Source organism: Pleurodeles waltl, chromosome 9 (assembly GCF_031143425.1).
Source record: "Pleurodeles waltl isolate 20211129_DDA chromosome 9, aPleWal1.hap1.20221129, whole genome shotgun sequence".
Lineage (NCBI taxonomy): Eukaryota > Metazoa > Chordata > Amphibia > Caudata > Salamandridae > Pleurodeles > Pleurodeles waltl.
Genome location: NC_090448.1, coordinates 498,489,206 through 498,510,714, shown reverse-complemented (window position 1 = coordinate 498,510,714; position 21,509 = coordinate 498,489,206).

Below are 21,509 nucleotides of genomic sequence, written 5' to 3'. Positions count from 1 at the left end.
CATTGCGCTGCGCTCCCCAGATGCGGTTGTGGTTTTTGTCTGCGAAAAACGGGGCTGGGGGGCCGATGTAGCGTTGAAGCCCCTCTCGTGCGGGGGTCCTCAGTCCTCATGTGGGGATCGTGCGGGGTCCTTACTGCCTCGCAGCCGTTTGCAGCGGGGCACCGACTTCAGCGGCTCTGCCGTCTCCGGCAGCGCGTGGCGAGCTCCAAGTTCCATCTCCTGCCTGGCGCCTCGGATGATGCGAATGACATGACGCACGCCTTTTGCTCTCGCTCTCCGCGTCTCTCACTGTGTATCCGCATCCAAAACCTTCCCTTTTACTACATGTAAGGCACCCCTAAGGTAGGACTTGGGAAGCCCATTGGGAATGGTGCAGTGTATTTATAAGTTAGGACATATACTAGTGTGTTTTTATGTCCTAACAGTGACATACTGCCAAATTCAGTTTTCACTCTGCAAGGCCTATCTCTCTCATAGGTTAACATGGGGGCTGCCTTTATATATCCTTGAAGCGCAGATTCCCATTGAGAGTGGATAAAAATGTGGAGTTTAGGGTCTCTGAACTCATAATTAAAAAATACATCTTTTAGTGAAGTTGGTTTTTAAATTGTCTGTTTGAAAATGCCACTTTTAGAAAGTAGGCATTTTCTTGCTTAAACCATTCTGTGACTCTGCCTGTTTGTGGATTGTCTGTCTAGGTCAGGTCGACAGTTGGACTGTAGCGTCGAAGCCCCTCTCGTGCGGGGGTCCTCAGTCCTCATGAGGGGATCATGCAGGGTTCCTTACTGCCTCACAGCCGTTTGCAGCGGGGCACCGGCTTCAGCGGCTCCGCCATCTCCGGCAGCGTGTGGCGAGCTCCAAGTTCCATCTCCTGCCTGGCACCTCGGATGATGCGAATGACATGACGCACGTCTTTTGCTCTCGCTCTCCGCGTCTCTCACTCTGTATCCGCATCCAAAACCTTCCCTTTTACTACATGTAAGGCACCCCTAAGGTAGGACTTGGGTAGCCCATTGGGCATGGTGCAGTGTATGTATAAGTTAGGACATATACTAGTGTGTTTTTATGTCCTAACAGTGGCATACTGCCAAATTCAGTTTTCACTCTGCAAGGCCTATCTCTCTCATAGGTTAACATGGGGGCTGCCTTTAAATATCCTTGAAGCGCAGATTCCCTTTGAGAGTGGATAAAAATGTGGAGTTTAGGGTCTTTGAACTCATAATTTAAAAATACATCTTTTAGTGAAGTTGGTTTTTAAATTGTCTGTTTGAAAATGCCACTTTTAGAAAGTAGGCATTTTCTTGCTTAAACCATTCTGTGACTCTGCCTGTTTGTGGATTGTCTGTCTAGGTCAGTTTGACAGTTGGGCTGTTTTGCACCTCTCTAGACAGTGACACAAAAGGGGCCACGGTGTAGCCTGCAAATCCTGAGGAGCCATCTGGGCTAGAGGGGAGGGAGGAGTGGTCGTTCACACCTGAAAGGACTGTGCCTGCCCTCACACAATGCAGTCTCTGACCCCCTGCTGTGTGTCTGGGCCTGGCGTGGACAAGGAAGGATCCTGCAAACACTTGAGACTTTGCTTTGAAGTTTGAGAACTTCAAAGGCAGAACAGGGTATAAGAAGAAGACCCAAAACCCCAGACTTTTAGAATCTTTCTGGAATCAAGAGGAACCTCTGCCAAGGTTAAGAGCTGAAGAGTTGGAGGAGGAGTACGGTCCCTTTGCTGTGTTGCTTTGCTGGACTGGCCTGCAGTTGCTGCTTCTGTCTTAAAAGGGTGAACTTTGCTGTGTGTCCTGCTTGAGAAAGTTCTCCAAGGGCTTGGAGTAGAGCTTGCCTCCTGTTGGAAGTCTCAGGGACACCAAAGACTTCAGTTTCCTCGACCTGCAGCACTGGGAACTATGGGCCATATGTACTAAAGCATTTTCCTATAGACACAGAATGGGTAAAACCCTTTAATACATCTGGCCCTATGTGTTTTGTGCTGTTCAAGAGGAGAAACCACAGCGACACCACCAATGACGCAGCTGGACTGCACAGTGCCCTGTCGACGCCGCACAGAGTCACATTGCCCCACTTCGCACCATAACCCTGGTCTCACCGACGCCATCATCATCAGATGACTTCACCAAGCCACTGCTCGCACCGCGACCTGTAGTCCCTGCACTCCAGCATCGCCTGCTCACACCGCAGCCTGGGAGCCTGGGCCTCCCCGACGACGACGCTCCTGCTGACACAGGCGCCGCTGCCTGCACCGTGGGGTGTGGACACCGCTCATGAGGAGCACGAAGCACCGTCCCGCACCTCAACCCCGGTCGACCAACACCAGCACCATCGACTCCAGTGTCGTCACCAGGCACCCCTGCCCGCACTGTGGCCCATGGACCTTGATTGGCCCATTAAAAATGTTGGGCTTTTTAATGCATGGATATATAAATGCCTTTGCCCCTAGTATTCTTCCTACTCAATGGGTTGCATTTAAGGCTCTTTATACTTGTTCTGATTATTTGTCTTAACTCTCTTTCGTAGTTTTCAAGTTACTTAAGAATTTCAAATTGCAGAGCCTACGATTCGTAAGGAAATTTTTTATCTTGGGATTTGTCTATTGTTTACAAGGAGCTCCTTTTGAGCCTCTAGAGGAGGCAAAAGTGATTTGGTAATTAGGTAAGATGGTATTCTTAATAGCCATAACTTCAGCACAGAGTTTGGTGGAGTTAGGCGCTCTCATGGGTGATTTTCCCTAACTTAAATTTTTCCCTGATCATGTGGTACTGAAGCTGGATTCCAAATTGATTTAAATTCCCTTTCTTTTTGTTATTCTCAAGAACTGGTCTTTCTAATTCTTCAGGAATCTTCTTCAGATTTTGTTCTAGGAACTTTAGATGTCAGACGGGCTCACCTGATTTATCTAGGTGCACTAATTCTTTGTTCACCATGCAAGGATCAGTTTCAAAAGGTAGAAAGGTTTCTACTCAGACTTTTAGTCTATGGGTTTGACAAGATATTACTCAAGTGTAGAAAACTGGATTACTGAGGGAGATGAAATGCTACTCAAGCAGCAACCACAAATTTTGTTAGGATGAAAACATTAGCAAACCCCAAATTAACCTGTGCTTAACCCTCTGGTAGCCTGACACAAAAACAGTCAGGCTTAAGTTAGAGGCAATGTGTAAAGTATTTAGGCAGCACTACCAAGAGTAATAACGTGTAAACACAGCAAAGAAAAATCCTACACCAATATAGAAAAAAAGAGTAAAGTTCAATAAATTGAGACAAAAATGACTAAAATCCAATTAGTAGAACCAGAGAAATGCAATTTCAAAATGAAAATAGTGCCTAAAAGCACAAATCTCCAATTGTGGTTATCTGGTTGTGACAGATTAGAATAAAGTTCAGGCCAACCACGATGGAGAGTGGGCCAGATACAGGGACCAAGTTAGGCTGCAATGTGAGGTCCTGCGTTGGGGATGCACCACATAGCCCCAGATCCAGTTCAAAGCTGTGAGGTTCGCCAAAGAGACCTTGGGTGGGCTGGCAGAGTACTTTCAGGCCCACTTCTAAAGGGTCAAGGATTGCGGTGGCATCACTTGGCGGACAAGACACACAGCAGACAGAGTCCAGGTGCTGGATTCAAACTGGATGGAGCCTTTTCTGTCTCTGATTCTCTGATCAGAAGGCCAGCCAACTAGTCCCTGGTGTCAATTTGGTGGTCCTGGGTTCAAGATGTATGTCCAGATCTATGCAGTCAGGCAGCAGAGTATCAGTCCTTCTTGCAGCAGAGCAGCATAGCAGTCCTTCTGAGTCTTCCACAGGCCGAGAGGTGTACTGAAGAGTTGGGTCTGAAAGTTCAATATTTATAACTGGTGCCAGCATTGAAGTAGGAGACAGTTCTGGAGGCTTCCACACCCCCCAGAAGGGTTTGGAATTTCCTGCCTCCCTGCCCTGGTCCCGGTTTGTCTGGGGACATAATAGACTGGTGTGAAACCTTTTGTGTGTGTGCTGGGATTAGCCTATATGACATGCAAGTGTTGGTGTCTGCGGGGTCATCAAGATGGAAGTTTAGTTCACCAGGAGTAAGAAGTCTTTGGTGTTAATGGTGACACGGGTGACAAGGTCGGTGAGGAAGTTGCTGAAGTTGCTCTGGGATGCTGGTGGCCGATATGCAAGTATCTCTCTAATGGTGGATTTTGCCATCCGTCTGAAACTTGAAATGTAGGTGTTCTATAATATTTGTTTCAGGGTCGTTGGTGTAGGTGCATTTGATGGTGTCTTTGTGGATGATGGTTATGCCACCTCCTGGTTTCATCATTATGTCCTGGTGCAGGATCTTGTATCTGAGTAGGATGGCCATGGCGATGTCAGGGGCAGAGGAAGGGTTGAGCCAGGTTCCTGTGATGAAGACGAGGTCAGATCCATGAGTTTTGACTGAGGTCCCAGACTTCTGTTGTATGCTTGTTAAGCGAGTGGGTGCCTTAATGTGTGAGAGGTGAAGTCAGGAGAGGTGCTGTGTGAGTGGGTGTGTCTGGAGTGTGCGAGAGTGTGGTGACAGGTGAAACAGCAGTGCAAGCATATGAAAAGACTGACTGCAGTCTGCGGTGCGGTGAGGCAGCAGCTGTCTTGGTGGCACCTGGGATTGAGTCTCAGGAGTTTCTCTGGGGAGAGTCTGTGGGCACCCGGAGGACCACAGTTCCTAGCTCTGGGCATGGTGCAGGTGCAGATGGACAGAGGTAGGCTTGCATTTGGCACACCCACTGCACACACTCACTGCACACGTCCGCTGCACAGTCACACAGCAGTCTGTATTAGGTAGGTCCTGGGGTCGGGGGGCTAGAAATCAGTGGAAAATAGGGAGGAAGGAACTGGGCAGTGGAAATGCAGGCACAAGACAAGCAGGCAGATACAGGAACATGCCTTGGCACAGGAGCAGGTAAGCTGAGGCTCACAGGGTTCCCAAGTGCCTACTCAGAGCGGTCGTGCTGTGGCTTGTATCGGGTAAGTCCTGGGGAGGGCGGGGCTAAGAATTATTGGGAAATAGGGATGTAGGAGTAGGGCAGTGCTGATGCATGCATAAGGCAAGCAGTCATAAATAGGAGCAGGAACAGGTCCTACCACAGGAGCAGGCAACCTGAGCAGAAGTAGGTAGGCTGAGGCTCACAGGGTGCCAAGGTGCCTCCTCCAGTGGCAGTGGAAACGTGCACAGTCTTAAGACAAAAAAAAACACCTTCAACAGTAAAATAGAGGAGTCAGGCAAGATGTTTGGGGGAAGATATCCCTAAGGCTGACATGTCTAACAACAAGCATATTCTTCAGTGAAAATGCCCCTTCCTGCTGATGTCCAAGGACGCTCTAATCAAGTGGTGTTCACCTCTTGGGCAGAGGCAGGAGAAGTTTCCTTGCTTGAGATTTACCGAGCAGCAATATGATTGTCAGAACAGACCTTTATTAACCATTAACGCCTCTCTGTTTCTGATGATTTAAATGGTAATTTTTGTTCAAAAGTTATTACTATGGCAATGAAGTAGTTGTTGTTTTCAATAAACAGGTTGCCATCTGTATGGAGTGGTGCAACTTTATTTTCAGCTTGGATACACCCTCATGTAAATGATTGGGATGAGGAGGACCCGATAAGGGGGTAATGAATCAGTTACCGGTAATCTTTATTACCCCGATTAGGAGTTCTTCTCATCCCCGTCCATTTCCCTCCCTGGTTGCACCTCAAATTTTTTCAGCAGCTTGGTAACGTAGCTGGAGGAGGTGCGGGTGGAGGAAGTATTTATAAAAAATAATAATAATAATAATAAAAATAGAAGAAACACTATACATATCATGCTATACCTGTCATTGGGGTAATGAGGATTACTGGTAAGTAATGGATTCATTCATCTGAATAACCCCACAAAGCGGATATTGTACACTCAAAGCCTGGTAGAGAATGTAACAAAAACCCCAACAGAAATGGTCTTAGCCTAGCAAAGACCTCCTACATTCCTTGTCCCATATGAACAGGCAAACAAAACTGGAGGATCCTGACAGTGCCAGCCCCTATGTGTCACCAAGCATGGTTGAAGCTTGCACTTTTAGGATCCTCCAACTTTGTTCCTGTCTTGAGGTGGCAGAATCTGATTAATAACGACTGAGACAAGTATGAGGGATGTAGATGTAAGTTCTGTTCTGTTAGTTCTGTTAGTTTAAATGCTTCAGCTGAAGTGGTATTCAGTGAGTCTGCTGTGCTGTGAAACTAGAGCTGGGCAGACCACTAATCAAACCTTCCTGCCAGGATGCCTGCTTGCCTAAAAGAAATGCAAATATGCGATACGAGTTAATCTCCAAATGTAAAGGGTAAACTGCAAATACAAAGGATGCTTGGACGCTGGTACTGGCTTTAATTGATCGAATTGCTCAAAGTTTTGTAATGACAAAGATTTATTCGTTTGGAGTGGTAGTGCAAAGAGTTATCAACTGAGCTGTGAAGTACGTGCCTTTAATTGTAATTGCACTTACTAACCCTAAAGGCGTTGAAGGAACAGTAATGCATTGACGTCAATTCACCAAAATGGCAGGGATAGCGGAAGTGACATCACCCGCTCTATGCCCTCCACTTTCACTCACACGCACATGCTTACACATGCACACAAATTCACACTTACACTCACTCTCCCATAAACACACTCTCACCCGCAAGCATACAAACAACATACATTTGAAAACATTTTTTACTTACCTCAGCTGCTGTGTTAGGACATATTCCAATTAAATGGCAACCATTTTTATTACATGAATAGTGAATAATATATTACTATTCACTATTAGTTTGATTAAAAAAATAGACAGAATCAAAGTGGAGCTCCAACTGAAGTCCATAAGGACGAGATTCCACTGTGTTCACGGCACTGAATTTGCCACCTCTGAGGCCAGGGGTCGCAAAGGCAGAGCCAGGGGTAGCATGCCAGGATTCCAGCTGCTACCCCTGGTGACCCTTAAATGACGGCCATGCAGTAATGTAAAAAAATGCATTATGTACAGTCTGGGTATCACTAAAACCTACATTTTGGAAGCACCATGTTATCTTAAACCTTGGGTTGCGCGTTTTGCAGCCTTCTATCTTAAATTGTGTGTAATGGAAGCTTAAATTAATAACGTACATATTCACAGTGCTTTCTGTCACAGGCTGTGACCTCGTAGCACTAAAAATAATATAATTACTCTCCACTGCACCAACCAAGATTTACGTCTATGGCTTTCTGGTTACACACAGATCTCTGCAGTGCATTAATTAGGGGAGGTTTTCTAGAGTACTACAGTGCAGTTTCCACTGAGGAACAACTTTTTTATTTATTTTTCAGTAAAGCTCTGCATTATTTTATACATAGTTACCTGATGGTGAAAGACCAAAGAAATCTTACAGAATATTGTTTTTTAGCCGCACCTTTTACCCCACCCACACGCTCACTAACCCCACTGCTTACAGAATCACAGTTCCTATACTTTTTCAATGCACTTTGACCACTGATCTCCCCATTGCACAAACCATGCTTTAAAAAAATCCACTATTCTTATGAAATGATAAATGTATTGAGTTTTAAGAAAATTCACACTGTAAATATAGCAGTAGAAAAACAGATTAAGTCAGATTCATACAATAGTATAAAAAGAGTAGACAGACTCAGTAGTCAATCTTCTAAGCAATATATTCAATTGCTGTGCAAGCTTTCTATACAATTATGGAGTGTCCCAAATAAAGTGGTACCCGCAATGTACGTGAGAACTACACATGTACAATTAATAATACACACAGGAAACAAAGGATTTCCAAAATATTAGCAAAAACGACCTACATTAATCAAAGTCCATACACCTGACCTAATACTAGGTCTGTTAAAGCACTGGTGATGATGTTTCGACCCTGAAACGCATAGGGGATCTCATCAGGACATAACAATACATGGGACACTTACAAAAGAACAGAAACATGATACAATAAAATAACTGGCAAATCAAAAATGGACAGACGAGACCCAATCTTTAAGAAGGTGAAAGTGCACCGACCTAATGCCAATACAAAAAAACACAACCGCCATGTGTACCACACCATTGGTGCAATATAGCAAAATCTACTTACAAGGGTCCTTGCACTCTAAGACAAAAAAAGGAGGACAGAATATATATATAGATAGTTAAAAAGTAGCCGGTCATTCGTACAATGAAACAAAGGTATAAAAATATGGTAGGCTTCTGAAATACCGAAAAAAAGGCTTACCCCCCTCCCCCCCCCCCATGTAAGGAATACAATGGACATAGTAAGGCCCGGGCGTCTGTACAATAAATTAGATCTGCTCTTGATCTATAAATTTGTAGGAACGGCAGTAAGACCAAGAAAGTAACACTATGTTATGAAAGCCGTATGTGCATAAATATAACTTAACTCTATGTAAAAGTAAGAGAGGGGAGCCAGGAGTAAGACGGTTCTACTTACACCGGACCACGTTAATGAAACTAGTTACAGTGTGATTTCTTACTTGTTATCTACAGTAAGCATGAGGGTGGGAAAAGACGGCTCACTATCATGCAGGGCTGCATCTGGATAAATGAATGACTGTAGAGGCACAGTGGTGGGATAACAGCAGTGGGCTTTGGTGCTAAAGGAAATAGTACTAAAATAAATAAAGGTCTTAGAAAAAGAATTTCTAGGGGGAGATGGTCTAACAAAGGCTAAACAACTACATGATAATTTGAGTAAGACAACAGAAGAGTATAATAGCTTTGAACTAGTGAAAAAAGCAAACAAAGTCACAAATGATATAAAAAACTATTCAAAAGAGACAGTTTTTCAATATCTAAGAGAGGACTATTATCTGCAAAATTATTGCTGAGGATAAGCAGTACACCTGGGGAAGATACAAAACAAAACAATCAGTAACTTTTTCTGATTCATCAGCAGTGTTGGATGATTCAGATGCCCTGAGGGACAAAGCCACAGTGAGTAACATCCAGGCCAGTATTTTTTGGTCAGAGGCCAAAGGTGCAGGGGAAGAAGGAGACCATGGTATCAATTCCGAGGGGAACACCAGACGAGGAGGAAATTGTACAGATTGCGCCCTCAAGGACCTTAACCACACTCTTTATGTCAGACAGGAGTAACTCACGAATACCCATTTTTTATTTATCCAAGCATACCCTGTCTGCAGCAGAAACTAGTTTACTAAGTAAGGAATTATTATTTGTAATTACTGAGAGAACCAACTCTTTTCTATTAAAGACAGAGATTCTGAAATGTTTCGCAAGATAAGGCTCAGAGTCATTTTTGCAGAACAAAGAGACACTATTTCAGAATCTCTAACTGCTCAAACCTCCGTCTACGTTTTGTCCTTCCAATTCAACTATGCCACCAGAGGTCCTCACATTTGAAAGACTAGTCCTAAAAGGCCTTGACAGTAAAAAAAACCAGGACAGATTGTGTTCCCTACAGTATTTCACTAATGGAGAGGCAAGCCATGAGAAATCTTATGAATTTCACATATCATTAAACCAGCTGACAAAGGGGGTCGTATAGTTTTGCAAGATCATGACAAATATAATGCTGAGGTGGTTAGACAAATTTCGGATGTCAAACACTATACTAAACTCACTAACAATCCTATGGATGAGATTAGAACAGATATTCTAAAAGTTACCTCAGCAGGCAAACAGCAAGAGTACATTTTGGAAAAAGAATTCCTGTTTTTGAATATGGACAATCCTAGGACACCTGTCACGTGCACCCTGCCCAGAGTTCATAAGGACAATCAGAACCCTCCAAGTAGACCCATTTTAACTGGTTGCGGATCCATTTCAGAACCACTGGGAAAGTATATTATTTTTTTAATTCAGGAATATGTACACTTACAAGAGACCTATGTGAAGGACAGCACCTCCATGGTGAATTTGATTGAGGGTAAGCCCTTTAACACTGACACAGACTGGTTGGTCACACTGGATATTGCCTCTCTGTATTCTAACATTCTACAAGAAGACAGCATTACTATTATTGAGAACCTCTTGAATCAACGTCTGCAACCTGTACAGGTCCCTACAGACTTAATAATCTCCATTTAATGCATTGTGATACAGACCAATTATTTTAAGTACAATAATCAATATTTTCAACAATGCTCTGGTACCTCAATGGGGACAATTTTTTCCCCAATCTGGAAAATATTTATATTGATAACTTTGAGCACAAGTATGTCCTGTCATCCACTAATATGTATCTGCCCAATATTAAGTGCTGGAAAAGATAGATAGATTATATCTTTGTAATTTGGTAAGACTCTAAACAAGATCTAGAGGATTTTGTGTCCTATCTACATCAGGTTCAGGAACATCTCCAGTTTACTCTCTCTATTAATAACTCCGAAATTGCGTTTTCGGATTTAAAGATTAAACACAAGGAAGGTAGATTGTATACAAGCTTATAGCGCAAACCAACAGAGAGAAACACATTGCTCTCTTACAACAGTCACCACCCCAGTGCCCCCAGAGATGGCCAGCCCTTTGGCCAGTTCTTAAGTCTTCGCAGGAACTGTTCTTTGAAGGAAGATTTTTCAAAGAAGCATATACATTACAAGAGAGGCTACTCTTTAGGAGTTACCCCAGAAAGATTGTAAAAACAGCCATAAAACGAGCTTGGTATTGCCCCAGAGAGGAGTTACTGCATACCAAAACAAATACCACCCCCCAGAGAGACTTGTACGTGTGACCACCCTCTATCCACAAACTAACAGAATTCGAAAATTGGTAAACAGATATTGGCATATTCTGCAAAGTATTGATGATTCACTAGTACCACACATGTTTGCCTTTAAGAAAGGAAAGAGCATCAGGGATCATCTTGTTCATCCAGCTAATAAGAATGTGACCCCCAAAGATGATGTAAGACTAGACATGGTTTGGGGCCTTCCTCCACTTTTGGGGCATTATCACTGTGTCAAGTGTGTGGCATGTGCCTTTACATCTAACTCCAAGACCTCTGAACATGCATCATTGAAAATAGATTTCACTTTTTTTTTTTAAACTGTAATTCTAAGAATGTTGTGTATGCAATATGGTGTCCCTGTGCACTAATTTACATAGGACTGACATCACAGCCAATCAAGACTCGCATTTGCCAGCATTGGCATCGGATTAGGTGTCAAGTCACCACTTCTCCAATGGTATCACATTCTCAAGAGAAGAACCACTCTGTAGATGATATGAAATAGCAAGTAATTGACACTATTATAACTCCCGCAAGAAGTGGTGATCCTGCGGTAATTCTCAAGAAAAGAGAAGTGATGTGGATTGAATGCTGTAACTCAATTAATCAAGGATTGAACACAGCAGAAGAGTGCCATGGAAATGTAGCCTGGTTAGCTGATTAGACAGGTCTGAGCACTATGACAATTTATTAAGGACTGAAGATAGCATGAGAAGTACATGGACATGTGTCTAATTTAGATGACTAAACAGGTGGTTGATATGTGCGCCTATTTTTTGTGATTATGGTCTCTTTTATAAAATGCTATAGGACTTTGTGGGTAATACGTATTGCACTTTTTAAACCCTTTTTTGGGTGTTGTACATCATCACTTATGTTATGATTTTGGTGAGACCGGCACTTGTTGGGACATTATTTCTGTGGCTACAATCTGTAATGTATCATTTTTCTTTTTTTTTCCCTCCCCCCGCATGATGTATGTACTTTCCTCTCAATTACTGTACAAGCAGTGTGATTTTAGCCTTGGTAGTTTAATTCAACCTCTTGAACTGTCGTCAGGCTTTATTTGCAACCTGTGAGGTATCCTGCATGATTTATGATTCGCTATTAATTAGGTTTTAATTGCTGCACTTTCCTCTTTATTGCTTTCAGCCTAGTTAGCCTACATATAACCGCTTAAACTGCAGTCAAGCCTTATGTGCCACTGTATTCTTTGGAACCTCCAACTTGTTATGTATTTTTCTTCCCTCTTGTATGATTCGCTCTTAGGGCCAGATGTAGGAAGCCGTTTGCATGGTGCAAACTGCGAAAATCGCAGTTTGCGCCATGCAAACGGCCTAACGCGATGCACATTCACAAATTGCGAGTCGGGGTGTTCCCTTCCTATTTGCGACTCGCATCGCAATTCAGAATTGCTTTGTGACCGCGAATGCGGTCGCAAACCAACTCGCAGTTACCACCAGTGTCACACTGGTGGTAACTGTTGCCCAGAATGTTTTTTCAGAGCAGGCAGTGGTCCAATGGACCACTGCCTACACTGAAAAAACTAAACCAAATGGTTTCGGTATTTTTTTCATTTTGCAACTCGTTTTCCTTTAAGGAAAACGGGCTGCAAAATGAAAAAAAAAACTGCTTTATTGAAAAAGCAGTCACAGACATGGAGGTCTGCTGACTTCAGCAGGCCACCATCCCTGTGAGTGCAGGGACTCGCTATGGGGTCGCAAAATGCGACCCACCTCATTAATATTGATGAGGTGGGTCTTTGCGACCCCATAGCGAGTCGCAGACGGTGTCTGAGACACCTTTCTGCATCCGATATTGCGACTCGGAAATTGCGAGTCAGACAGACTCGCAATTTCTGAGTCGCAATCTCGGAGTTTGCTACATGTGGCCCTAAATTTCCTCTTATTTATTGCACAAGCGGTGTTGTTTCGGCCAACTTGGTCCTAATTAGCTGCTTGATCCATCATCAAGCCTAATGCACCGCTACGTGCTTTTGAGGTTTCACCCTTAGAGTTCCAAGCCTACTTTCGAATGCCCGTCTTCACTTACATGTTGGCCAATGGGTCGTGTTTTTGAGCCTGACGTCAGCATTCAAAGCCTCGCTTGGAACGCCCGCCTTTGTCCAGTGATGCACTACGTTGTGCATAATGGCTGTCTTTTAATCAATGCGGTAAGAACCCGGGCCAGCTGCTGTTATCTTGCCACTTCTGTGTGCCTCTTCAGTCATTACTTTACCCAGATGCGACCCTGCACGGTAGAGAGATGTCTTTTCCCGCCCTCATGCTTACTGAAGATAACAAGTATGAGACTGCACTGCATCTTTTTTCATTAACGTAGTCCTGTGTAAGAGAGAACCATCTTACTCTTGGCTCTCCTCTCTTATGTTTACATAGAGATAAGTTATATTGATGTACATATGGTTTTAATAACATAGTGTTACTTTGTTCATCTTACTGCTGTTCCTACCAATTTTTAGATCAAGAACGGACCTAATTCATTGTACAGATGCAAGGGCCTTACTACATCAGCTTCTATTCCTTACACGGGGGTAAGCCATTTTTTTCCGTATTTCAGAAGTCTACAATATTTTTATATCTTTTCTCATTGTACGAATTACAAGCAATGTATTAACTATCTATATATATATATACATATATATATATATACTCTCTTCTCACTTTTTTTGTCATAGAGTGCAAGGACCCCTTGTAAGTAGATATTGCGCAATTGCACCATTGGTGTGGTACACATGGTGATTGTTTTTTTTTTTAAATCTGTTGGTATTAGGTGGGTGCACTTTCACCTTCTTAAAGAATGGGTCTCGTTCCGTCCATTTTTGATTTGCCAGTTGTTTTATTGTATCATATTTCTGTTCTTTTGTAGTTGTCCCAGCATTGTTATGTCCTGATGAGATCCCCTATGAGTTTGAGGGTTGAAACGTCATCGACTGGGCTTTAACGGACCCAGTATTATGACCCTTTGAAACTAATTGGTTCAGGTGTATGGACTTTGATTAATTTAAGTAATTTTTGCTAATATTTTGGAAACCCATTTTTGCTCTTGTGTATTATTAATTGTAGACGTGTAATTCTAATGTAAATTGCGGGTTCCACTTTATTTGGGACAATCCATAATTTTATAGAAACCTTGCACAGAAACAGAATATATTGCTTAAAAACTGACTACTGAGTCTGTCCCCTTTTTAGGGTCGAGCACAAACAGCTCTGTCCCTGCTGTAATCTCTCTATGGGCTTGTAACCACACCCATGAGTTTGGTTGGTTTATGGGCTTGCCGTTTAAAATTTGCTTGCTCTTATTAATGGAAGGCATGCATACGTCATGCCTTTTCTGGTGATTAGCCCTCCTTGAGCGCACCGGCAAACTACTGAAAACATACGAGGCTCCGTGTTTTCCGTATGGTTTCTGGACTATTTTTTTCTATTTATTTCCTATGCATCCCGATCTCACTGGGCAGTAGTCAAGCGCTTTGCATCACATCGACCCTGTTACATGGATAATTGCATATCTGCCGATAATACGTTTGACTGCGAGCAAACTTATTTTTTACTTTTTATTTTCCCTTTTATGTGGCAAGAAATGTCCAGTTCGGAATTTACAACGCACATAGCTCGTACTTAAGCAAACACGAAACCCATTGCATTGCAAATGCTTGTTTATACTATTGTCTGACTCTTGACTCCTTTATCTGTCTTTCTATATTTCTATATTGCTATATTTGTAATGTGAATGTGCTTAAAACTCATTGTCAATATATTTATCATTTCATAAGAGCCGTTGTTTTTCTAAGAACAGTGAACTGGCCCTGGTTCTTATTGGGTAGGACTTGCCTTTGTAGGATTGTATACAGTGAAACAACTCCAAGCTTTGCCAATGATTTTTAAATATGTGTGATAATAAAGTAGATCCGGTTCCAGTATTAAATATTGGTAAACTCACTACCGTTATTTCAATTACTTTAAAATGGTTTAGCTACTTTAGGAGATATACTGAGTTTTACAACATAGGGTTTTTATGGTTAACATATTTTCAGTCAGTCAACCTTGACTCAGCGTCATCCTTTCACTGGTGGGATTATAACAATCACTATAATTTAGATAACGAAAAATTAAGACAGTTGTAGTTCCATATTTTCTGAATATGTGTTACCTTTTAATTGTTTGCTTTCTCTACCACTTCAGAATTAGCGTCAGATTGCTCGTATGCAAGATAATGTTAGCTACCGTCTTTCTGCAGACGTCATCCCCGCTGGATTATAATGCCAACGTAAACGTCACCTAATTGCTTAAAGAACGGCACACATTCAACAGTCATTGTGAACAAACAATACGTGTGCGCGGGCATTTTGGTCTTTCCCCTTGAATAGGTCTGGTGATCGCTCCACTGCAATGTTAATTGTATTCCCGCTACCTCGCTCAATTTTCCATAAAGAAGTGCATTGTTTTCAGAATGCTTCTTTTACGCAAGAAGTTCTTCGGGAAAAATGAGCACACAAAAATACGGGGAAGGGATATATTTCCGCCACCTAAACAGGCACACTGTACCCCCTGTTTGCCACACCACCTTAACATCTCACCTCTGTAATTCGGGCACGCCTGACTCGGTGCGCTCCCCCTGACCAATGACGGGAACATATGTGCGCCGCCTATTGGGACACATGCCTGTCAATCCCCGTGTTTTGCGGTAACTGCGCAACGCCCAGCTCCTGCCCGTGCTGTGGGTGTGTCCCTCGTCTGAAAATAGTGGATGACCTGCTTCCAAACACAGACTGCTACTTCAGGAGCGTGTCAGGCGTTCGTTCCTTGGGATCTGGTGTACGCTGCAAGGAGGATTCGGACCAGGTAAATGATGTGATATTTTATTTAAGACTTCCAGTAGTGCGCGGTTAGGGATGAACGTGCATGTAGTGAGCTCGTGACCCAGGAAAGAAGAGAGCTATCGCTTTACAGGGACTGCGAAAGGTGTTCCGAAATGAGAAATTCCTTTACTTTGAGTTGCCGCATCAAGGAGACAGGGGATTCCAACGTTAACATTATGAAAATATCCAACGAAGTGTGCCATCAAATTTATATTTGCCGTGATTCTTTTAAAAAAGAGTATTCGATTTTTTTTTTTTTTTTAAGAATGCATATTTTTCTTCTTGAGTTATGACTAAAATATTGTTTTCAATAATAATTTATCATCAACATATTCTTCCTTTTTGTGAGAAACGTGTAATATATTCAGGTTAGCTGTCACATGACAGAATTATATAATCTATGTATTATTTATTTTGTACGTTACACCTATATTGTTAATCACTGGAGCTAGTATCTCAACAAAAACGTCCTAATATTACACACTGTTAAAAATCTTACAATTTCTGGATGAAATAACAAATTCAGAGTGGAATGCACCAATGGTGTTTCCTCCACCATAAGGTGCCTGTGGTGGAGCAATTTCTGCTGGTGGAGTTTCTTCCAAATATAGCATTTTCTACAAACATGTCTTTTATCACTCGACTCTAAATCAAGCCGTAGATGTTGATCCAGTTGTTCTTGAGGAGAGACGAAGAGAAGGAGTGCACAGGTACCAAGACGGGGTCCTGGGTGTGAGCATGAACGCATGGCCGGCATTTAGCATGGGATTGCTGGCCCCACGCCCGAGGCGCAGGCTCGTCCACTCCTCACCCTTTGTCCTAGCTCCAAAAAAAAGTGTGCTTAAACACTTTTTAGGAAGGCTGCTGGTTACGTGTTGTCATTTGGTTTGGGTTTCTCCTCATGGAGACCCTTAACCTTCCCACCTCCTCTTACCCGTGAAAGTTTTTAACATACAGATAATTCAAGACGAGTGAGAGAGAGCGTAAAAATTGGTTTCGCCCAGGGCGCTATGTAAGCAACGGCTGGCTCTGCATGAACAAGAAGTGTAAACAGATGAAAGATAGCTGCAATACAGAAGCCATGAAATGTAATCATAAGCACAACCAAATAATGGGAATATCACACATAAAATAAAATGGCAATCAGGACAAGATAGGCTTTTGGTGCTAGGGACCAACTGCTGTTCATTTTCATGTAGTGCCTTAATACTGGAGTCTAGGCAATTTCGATACATGCCAGATTTTGGTGGATGACGTAACAGACTCATAGGATGAAAGAGTGATTTGTCCACGATCACATGTTTTGAGGTGGAGAAGCAGGGAGTGGTGACAATTTTCAACAGGTGGTTCATCCATTCAAAACCATGTTAATGAATCTCATAATCCCATAATTAATTTTATGCTTGCAAGCTTTTTTTGTGAGAGGCTGCGAACGACTAATTATGATTTTATGTTTGAAATATGCAAGGTGTTGAGTGGGATACATTCCAACAGTCTTAAACAATAGGGGTATGAAATCAATATGTATGGATTAGGCTGAACGCCCAGGAATAGGGATAATAAACGTTTTAATACTACACCTTCTGAAAAATATTTTATATATAGATAAACAGTGAGGACGTTACGAAGTGAGATCAACACCCAACATGATTTATCAGGTAAACTGCAGAGTGATTTCAGATTTTTAATCTGGACAGAAACTGATTTTTCAGTCCTTAATTCAGGAAAGAAATCAACTTTATCACATGCGGTATACGAACCATAGATAACTATTTTAAAAATTGCATTTTTTGTCAATGCATTTTCCTTGGCGCTCAATAACACAAGCCAAAAGAATTCTGTATTCCTCTGGATCAATTTTCCTTGGCATTCGGACGTGTAGGTATGAAGCCTGTGGATCTCCAGACCTGCAAAAACAGAAATAGCCAAGGCATCACCAACACTCTTGTAGACATAGTTCACACGGATAGAACAGTATGGAGCTTTCCTCAAATCTGCCAGAGACTCTGCAGGGTACATTTCAATATGTAAGATCCTGTGCTTTTCTTCTGAGAAGTGAAAGACAAACATACATTTTCCAAGTCTTTATTTCACACTAGCCTACACTCTAAACATGCTAGTCTTATATAGTAAAAGTAAGCAAAACATTAGCACAGGGGAGTATTAGAAAAGTGTACATGTAGTACATACCTTTTATCTTATTTATAGCTAACAAAAACCATCATTTATTTATCTGTTAATCTGCTAAAAATGTATCTAATTCACTCATAGGCCACCTTTATATCATCCGTCATGTAGTTGGTTTACCAAGTGTTAGACTTGGCATCATTTGCATGGTCTTCCCTAACTTTTTGCCTCTACTTCCCAGGTTGCTTCTGTGTGCTGGACTCTGTTTTTGCTGTTTTTGTTTGCTCTGGACATTTTACCACTGCTGACCAGTGCTAAAGTGTAAGTGTTCCCTGTATAAATTGTATGTGTACCTTGGCTTATCCATGATGGACATATTTGATTTACTAGTAGGTCCCTAGTAAAGTGCACTAGGGGTGCCCAGGGCCTGTAAATCAAATGCTACTAGTGGGTCTGCAGCACTGGTTGTGCCTCCCACCTTAGTAGCCCTGTAAACATGGTTCAGACCTGCCACTGCAGTGTCTGTGAGTGCAGTTTTAAACTGCCAATTGAACTTGGAAAGTGCACCCACTTGCTAGGCCTAAACCTTCCCTTTTTTTATACATGTAAGGCAGCCCTGAGACAGGCCCTAGGTAGCCCCATGGGCAGGGTGCAGTGTATGTTAAAGGTGGGACATGTGCATATGTGTTTTACATGTCCTCATAAGGAAATACTGCCAAATTCTGTTTTCACTGTTGCAAAACCTATCTCTCTCATTGGTTAACATGGGGGCTGCCTTTAAATATGATTAAAGTGCAGATTCCCTTTGGGAGCAGATAGACATATGGAGTTTGGGGTCTCTGAACTCATAATCTAAACATACATCTTTTAGTGAAGTTGTTTTTTAGATTGTGTGTTTGAAAATGCCACTTTTAGAAAGTAGGTATTTTCTTGCTTAAACCATTCTGTGACTCTGCTTGTTTGTAGATTCCCTGTCTGGGTCAGTTTGACAGTTGGGCTGTGTGCACCTTTCCTCTAGACAATGAAACAAAGGGAGCTGGGGTGTATCCTGCATATCCTGATGGGCCATCTGGGCTGAGGGGAGGAGTGGTCACTTACACTTGAAAGGGCTGTGCCTGCCCTCACACAATGCAGCCTCTAACCCCCTGGTGTGTGTCTGGGGCCTGGCCTGGGCAAGAGAGGGGTATAAGAAGAGCAACCAGAACCCCTGAACATCAGATTACTCCTGGAACCAAGAGAAACCTCTGCCATGGAGAAGAGCTGGAGAGCTGGCAGAGGAGTACTGCCCCTTTGCCTGTAACTATGCTTTGCTGGGTTGGCCTGCAGTAGCTGCTTTTATCTGAAAGAGGACAAAGTCTGACTTTTGTGTGACTTCCCCCTGGTGAAGAATCTCCAAGGGTTTGAATTGAGCTTGCCTCCTTTTGTTGAAGTCTTAGGGACATCACAGACTTCTCTCTGCCAGCACCTTGACTTTCTGCTGAGAGTCCTGCCCTGCCAAGTGGTGCCCTAACCTGTCTCAGGGCCCTTGAAAGGAGAAGCTGGTGGAAAATGAAAGAAATCCATGGAAAGGCCTTTGTGCGGGGAAAGTCTTGACACACCACCCGCTTTGCAGGTGATAAATGACGCGCCGTCGGCCTCACGGCTAAAATCGACACTCCACCTGCATCACAGCTGGGAGTTCGAAGCAACGCGCCTGGAGAAACAACGCGCAACACCTGCAGTGGCAGCTGTTGACGAAGCAAGCCCCTACGCAGTGCGGTTTCTGGACACCGTGCGACTGGATTTCAGAGTAACATTGCTGGGTGCAGAAAATCAATGCAAAGCCTGCCCGGACCCGAGGTTCCTGTCCTGGATCGACACATCCCTCTCTTGCGGGAGAGAAGAAACAACACCTGCCAACCCGACCGAAGGAGAAACGACGCACGGTCTCGCTTGCGAGTGAGAAATTGACTCATCACTGGCCTTTTTTGATGCACACATGCCCGTGCTGTTTTATTTTGACACTACCCAGGTACTTTTGTGAGCTAACAGCGTTCTCACTGTTTTCTAAAGAATTAAGACTCTTATTCTTTTCTAATTCATAACTTGACTTGTGTATGTCGAATTTTTATTGATTTGGTCTTGTTTTGTTTAGATAAATATTACCTATTTTGCTAAACCTGTGTTGTGTCCTTTCATGGTGGGTTCACTGGGTTACTGTGTGTGTTGGTACAAATACTTTACACATTACTTATGAAGTTAAGCCTGCCTGCTCGTGCCAAGCTACCAATGGGGTGAGTAGGGGTTAACTGAGGGTGAGTCTCCTTTACCCTGACTAGAGTGAGGGTCCCTGCTTGGACAGGGGGTAACACTGACTGTCAACCAAAGACCCAATTTCTAACACAGAGCATATGGGCAAGCATAGTGTTCCGTAGAATCAAAAATTCCCCTTCAAGATATTACAGCCTTGAGTTTTTATGCTATATTTTGCTCTTGAAATGTGACAGTTGTCCTCGCCAACTCCCTCACCGGACATCTGGTCACAGTGTGAGAAGTTATACTTGCATGGAGGAATGAGAAAATTAGTGCCCATGGTGTGCACGTGATTGAGCACAGTATCAAGCATTCACATATAACATTGCTGAATATTAATGGCAAACATTACTAAAGTTAAATGTAAATTAATTGTCATGTATTCCAACAAGTAAAAACCATCATGACCCTGCAAAACATGTTCACTTTATAAATGTATTCATAAACAACCATTTCATGTTACCTCCCTACAGAGCAGGGGTCACAGGTCATACCTTACAAATGGTAAAAATTGAGATGCAATGCCTTGCTCCCAAGGGGTGTCCTCGGGATGCCCTGTGTCAGGACCCAACAACTCTGCCTAATTTGTCAGCATCCTCAGGGGCATTGTTTTAATCATGTACGTGTAGCACCATTGGGTTGCTTTTAATGTCATTGTACTGCCTGCATCTCAGTAAAGATCTTGCCAATGTTTGATATGTACTTGATGTTACCAATGCTTGTTGCACTACATAGTTGTTTTCACCAATGCTTGTTGAGCATATGTGACTGTCAAGTCCTGGTGCTCCTAAATATGTCAGGTTCACTTGTTTATTGGTTGTCAGGCAACCACCAGGCCCCCAAGGTCTCCAGGGAGCACCTGCCTTGTGTTTTAAAAAGCATGAGTCATGCTGGCTATAAATACTCTTGCTGTGCACATGACTCTGCATGGCTTTCTCCCTGTCTGGCAAGGAAAGCCCTCTGCACTCCGGAATTCCCTCCAGGCCCCACCCACTGCCCTCTTGACTCGTTGGCAGCAAAGAGCCTCAGCAGAGATCTTCTGGAAAGAACTTACTTCTGTCAGCTAATTGGAGCATGCTGTCTGGAATCTGTTGGTGTAAAAGTTTATTATGGTCGCTTAGTTTTTGAGCCTCTGAAAGGCCTCTTCTAAGGACACAGACATAAATTATCAGTGGGGGCCTTGATGAGGGTTGGATAACAGATTTAGTGCATGGTCCATGACAACTTTTGTTTTGTAACTGAGAACTATGACAGAACTTCACTATGCTCCACTTGTTTATTTTTTTGTATTATTAGTGATTACACAATTTGGTGCTAGGATTACTTTGTGTGAGTTTATAGGAATACTCTATATGTGAATTTGCTTGCTTTTGGTATAGCAACTCATTTTATTTTGTATTTTTACCATAGAAAACCTAGGGTGAAAGTGTAGATCCATGAAAGAGACTTGCAGAACTTCCTAATTTGTTTAGAGACATTCAG